Below are 5,924 nucleotides of genomic sequence, written 5' to 3'. Positions count from 1 at the left end.
AGATGTGTTCTTTTGTGAGAGGATTATCACAAGATAGTACCCAATCAAAGGAAAAAAACTCTTCTTGCTCCAGCTTGAAAATTCTGTCCTGAAAGTTCAGACCAAGTGGTTCAATCTTGAATTTCTGATGTCTCATTATAATTAGCCTATAGAGGAGGAAGAGAAACAATAGAAACTGAGACTAGTCCACCCCACTCCAGAGATATTACAATAATTTGCTTCCATCTTGCCTTTGATGTTTTGATTATGTTTGGTTTTTTTGTTTGTTTTTTTTAAGGCTTTTGCAAGGCAAATGGGGTTAAGTGGCTTGCCCAAGGCCACACAGCTATGTAATTATTAAGTGTTTGAGAATGAATTTGAACCCAGGTATTCCTGACTCCAGGGCCTATGCTTTATCCACTGTGCCACCTAGCCGCCCTGTGATGTTTTGATTATGGCAGAGATAAGGAACCTTTTTTCTGCCAAGGGACATTTGGATATTAATATTTGATCAAATATTAAATTGATTTACCCCTAAAATACTACTAGATTTGTAGAATTTTGAGTCTTGTCTATGGTTGTCTTGACAAAATCCAGATCAATATGGTCAGAGGGCTGGCTGGAAGTTTCCAGACCTTGGAATATGGGAACATTGGGCTAAACCATAATTTTTCCTCTATGGGGATTATGAGTGAAAACACATTTAGGGTGAGGAGTTAGAGAAGAGTATTCATTCTTATTTTGAAATAGAAAATCACAATAAATTTATCTCTTCTTGGTAAGAGATACAAATTGTTATAGAAAATGTCTCTCTCGGAGACAGGATGGAAAGAGGGAATCAGTAAGCAATGAGACAAATATGAAAAAGTACCAATTAGATATTTCTTTTAAAAAATAAAATAATGGTATCAATAAGTTATTCTTGTTACTAAGATTGGTTAATGTATCTTTTTAAAAATATAGATGCCATATTGAATCAAATTTATACTTTTTCTTCTTAGCTATATTAAGAACTGAGAGAAGGCCATTTTTTAAAATCAGAGAACACTTACAAAAATAAATATACGACTTTGAAAGTAAATATAACACACATGTGTGTATGCATAAATAGATATCATGGTAGATATAGATAAATGTTTTATTGAACCCTGCCTTATGAGGAAGGAAAAAAAGATATATCAAAACCTATCAGCACAGCGAGTGCTTCTGGGAGAAAATGTATCATTCTGTATCAGTAATCTCCCACCTTTCTACTCAAAACAAAGAAAATATGTTTCATCATCTATCCTCTGCAACCAAAACTGATGATACAATTAATCAAAGTTTTCATTAACATCACAAAGTTTTCACTAATATCACTTTATATATACAAGGCCTCCTCAAACCCTTAAGGCAGTTTGATTTGGGACAACTTGCATTGTTTTTAGTTCTGCTTACTTTATTCTATATCACTTCAAAAAAAACCTCCTGCTTCTCTGAATTCTTTATACTTGCTTTTTACATCAAAATATATTCCACTTTATTAGCATACTATAAAGTCTAGCATATTTAGCAAAATCAATCAATGAATATTTGGCAATTATAAATGGGAATCAGCCACCGAAATTGACTTTTTCACCTTTTAATTTAAATTTTCATGGATATAGTCAAAAAAAACACTAGACTTGGAACATTTAAACAAAAACTGAAAAAATGGAAATTTGAGGGAAAGAAGTGAAGGCAGACCATTAGCTTGGAACGAAGGGGTTAGACCTGGAGTTTCCAAGGAAATAGGGCTTTGCCTCTTCAACTTTTTAGAAAGAGAAGAAAGAGCTCATATTCAAATGCTGACCAAAGCAAAAGATGCAAAGCATAAGTTATTCTAAAAGCACTAACTATACATGGTCAAAGCCAATTTAGATTACAAAGCCTATTTCTTTCACTGCAGAGGAGAAGTGGCATCTTTGGAGGATCACTATCCTTCACTTTGTTAAATGGGGAAAAAGCCACTTTCAAAGATCATCAGCTCCTCTTCTGCCAGGAACTCAACCAGGAACTTGTCAGCACCTACTCCCCGAGTCATATACTAGGAGACAACAGAAGAAATATACAGAAACTCCTCTATCTCAGCCTGCAACAACAGAAAGAGCATGGTAGGATCAAAAGTATCAAATCTTGCTATGTGGCATTGGGTTATTCTATTTCTTTCTCCTAGCATTAGTTTGGAATCAACTTTTATAGTATTGGACTTGGAGTCAGAAAGATGTGCGTGCAAATCATACCTCAGAAACTTACTAGCCATGTGAACCTGGACTTTACCCTGTGCCCCTCTGTGCCTTAGTTTTTTCCATCAGAAAGTGAAGTCTAACTCTTTCTGCCCCCTGCTTGCTACTGCCTAAAATTCTTTTAACACAAAAAAACACTTACAGTTAAAAATAAAAGACTTAAAAGCAAATACCTCATAAACAAAATGCTTCATATCCTAAAAAGTCATTCATACTTCTCTATCAATCAATAAGTTTTAAAAAAGTAAATTTTTTTAACAGGAATGGGACACCCCCTTATATTTATTGCCTTAAAAGATGTTGGATTAGGGAAACCAAGAAAGATAACTTTAGAAAATGACATGGAAGATGACAAGAAAAACTTCTCAGATTTACAGTTCTGTTTCTTATCAACACTATTTATCACCAATTATACTGGCACAAATAGAATCTGATCACAAAGTTTTCTTTTGTCATTTAGTTTTAAATAAATGTAATTTTACTTCACATGATTTGCTAAAATATAAATGATTTTGTTTAAGGGATCTTAATTCTCTTCATTCTTAGGGGATTCTTTAAATATGATATCACTGTATGTCCCAATCATATATTTGTGAACACAAATGATTTATTCTTTGTTTGGCGTAGTATTACCTAAGAACTAGAATTAATATGACCTAATTTTTCCTTACTTTATTGGAATTACTAGCAGTAACAACAAGGGAAGAAAAGGAATTGAAAGAATCAGAATAAGGAATGAAGTAATAAAAACTTTTTGCAAAAGATATTATGAAATACTTGGAAAATCTCAAAGACTCTACTAAAAAATTAGTTGAGATAATTTTAGCAAAGTAGTAGGGTACAAATTAAATCCATATAAATCACTGGCATTCCTATTTATCCCAAACAAAATCCTGCAGGAAGAGAAAATAGAATATATCACATTTAAAATAACTCTAGATAGTAAAACACACCTAGGAGTAAACTTACCAAAACAAATCTAGGAACTAAATGAACAAAATTATTTTAAAAAATTTTTCATACAAATAAAATCAGATTTAAATAATTGGAGGGCTATTAAATGTTCGTGGATAGACAGGATCAATATAATAAAAATGACAATTTTTCCTAAATTAATTTATATATTTAATGCCAACACAATTAAATTACCAAAAAAAATTATTTTGCTGCATTAGGGAAAAAAAATCAACAAAATTCACTTGGAAGAACAAAAAGTTAAGAATATTAAATAATGAAAAAATATAAATGAAGGAGGCTTAGCAGTATCAGATCCTAACCTATATTACAAGACTATAATTATCACAATTATATGGTACTAAGAAATAGAAAGGTAGACTAATGCAACAGAGTACACATACAATTTGCAACAGCAAATAAATATAGTAAGTTTGTACTTGAGAAGTGTAAAGACTTTAGGTTTAGGGATAAGAACTCATTATCTGATAAATATTGTAGGGAAAATTGGAAAGTAATCTGGAAGAAATTGGACAAAAATTTAGTCTTGAAATCAAGAAGACCTGGATTTAAGTCCTTCCTCTGACAAAGACTAGCCTTTTGACTTGGGAATATCACTTATCTTTCAGGGATCGCATTCATCCCCCAAATTTTAAAACTCTTTAGTTACAGATGAATGAAGTAACCCTAGTCTTGAGTTAGAAGAGAATCAAAAACTTCTCTTACCAAATCCTTTCCTCTCCTACTGATTGTGTTCTCTGATGGAAAGGGACCATGTGCCCCACAGACCCAGATGTGCACCTCCTTCTTCATATCAGCATCTGGTGAAGAAAAGGAACCAGACCTTCCAATAACCAAGTGCTTTCCAACTCCAACTGGGAGTATCCTTTGAGATAAGGTTACTAAAGGTCACTGGTCTCATTTCTATCTGTGCCAGGAAAGACAACTTCTACCTTCTGCTTCTGCTACATGTCTGATTTCTTCCTCTAATATGGAGTCTCCATGGAGTGCACAGAAGAACAACTTTCTTTTCATCGTGACCCTTCCCTGACCATCTTCCATCAATTGTCTTCCATCTCCTAATGCAAGTATGACCTGAAAAAAGAGGAGCAAAAACATGTGAAAAGTTATACTCTCTTGTTAGATTCATTTTCAATTTCCATTCTGCCACCCTCTTAGCTGAGACCCTTGCCCCATGTTTTACAAGAAAAAGATGAGGCCATTCACTGTGAACTCCTTATTCCTTGCTCTTCCTCATTTCATACCACTCAAATACCTTCCACTGCTATCTCTTCCTTTATCTCAACTTATACAAAGAGGTCTTGCTTACCATCTACCTCTCCTCCAGCCAAAATGATCTCATACCATTCCATCTCATTCTCACACTTATTTTCAATCCCTTCCAGTCTACTTGTTCCTTCCCTATTGTCTATAAAAATGTTTTTGCTTCTCCTAACCACAAAAAATTTTCATATCATCTTTGATAATTATAGCCCTATAGCTCTTCTGCCCTTTGTGGCCAAACTCCTTAAAAAAATTGTCTCACAAGAGTTGCCTCTATTTTCTCTACTCTTATTTCTTTACCCCTTATAAACTGACTTCTGACCTAATCATTCCACCAAAACTTCCACCCCCAAGTTTATCATTGAACTCTTAATTGTCAGATTCAATGGTCTTTTCTCAGTCCTCATTCTCCTTGACCTCTTGCTGCCTTTAACATTGTTGCTAATCCTCTTATCCTTGATATTATTATCTCTCTAGGCTTTCAGAACTTCACTCCAAGTTCTCTTACATATTAGATCATTCCTCCTCGGTTTCCTTAGTTGAATCCTCATCCAGGTCATGCTGCCCAACCATAGGCTTCCCACTGTCTTCTCTTCTCCCTTTATACTTCTTTACTTGATAATCTCATCAGCCTCCATGGAATTACCATATCTAATTAATGATTTTCAACCTACTTCTCCTGCCATAACCTCTCTATTAACCTTGAATCTTGCATATCCAACTCCTTTTCAGGCATATCAAACTGGATGTCCAATAGACATCTTAATTCATCATGTCCAAAATCAAACTCATCTTTCCTCCAACCCTCCCTCCTACTTCTAACTTCCTAATTACGATTCAGAGTACCACCATCTTCCCTAGTTCCTCAAGTTCACAAGTTGGGTGTCACCCTTGACTCTACACCATCTCTCACCTGCTCACATCTGATCTGTTGCTAAAATCTCTTGGTTTTACGTTTGCAACATCTCTCAAATACTCTCGCATGTCTCCTCAAATATTGTCTACCATCCTGGTGCAAACCCTCACTCTTGGACTACTGCAATAGTCTTTCATTGGGCCTATCTCCTTTAAGTCTCTCCCACTGAAATCCAACCTTCATTCACCACTAGCATGATTTTCCTAATGCACAGGTACATCCCCCTCCACATCAATACATGCTAGTTGCTTCCTATCACTTCCAAAATCCTGAAAAAAAGTTTCATTTTGTCATTTAGAGCACTCCATCATTCACCTTTATCTGTCATACTTTACTCTCAGACACATACACTTCAATCCAGTAAAACAGATGTCTTTGCTGTTCCTCAAAGAAGATACTTGTTTAATTTTTTTGTTTCTGGGCATATCCTCCATGCCTGAATTTTTCTTTCTCTTCCTCTCCACCTACTAACTTTCCTGGCTTACTTCAAGTTCCAACTAAAATCCCAATTCTACTTCCCAATCCCT

General features: G+C 34.8%; 1 long non-coding RNA gene across 1 annotated transcript; it reads right to left on the bottom strand.

The window, feature by feature from the left end:
- Positions 1 to 3,964: 3,964 nt before the first annotated feature.
- LOC141516192 (uncharacterized) lies at positions 3,965 to 4,790 on the bottom strand. Its single transcript, XR_012476623.1, has 3 exons — positions 4,528 to 4,790; positions 4,151 to 4,292; positions 3,965 to 4,018 (listed from the first exon to the last, which is right to left on the bottom strand). It is a non-coding gene; the product is annotated as an uncharacterized LOC141516192 (long non-coding RNA).
- Between the last annotated feature and the right edge of the window lie 1,134 nt (positions 4,791 to 5,924).

The sequence above is a fragment of the Macrotis lagotis genome, chromosome 3 (assembly GCF_037893015.1).
Source record: "Macrotis lagotis isolate mMagLag1 chromosome 3, bilby.v1.9.chrom.fasta, whole genome shotgun sequence".
NCBI lineage: Eukaryota > Metazoa > Chordata > Mammalia > Peramelemorphia > Peramelidae > Macrotis > Macrotis lagotis.
Note: the sequence above shows the minus strand (reverse complement) of the source record. Positions and strands in the feature narration are given on the sequence as shown.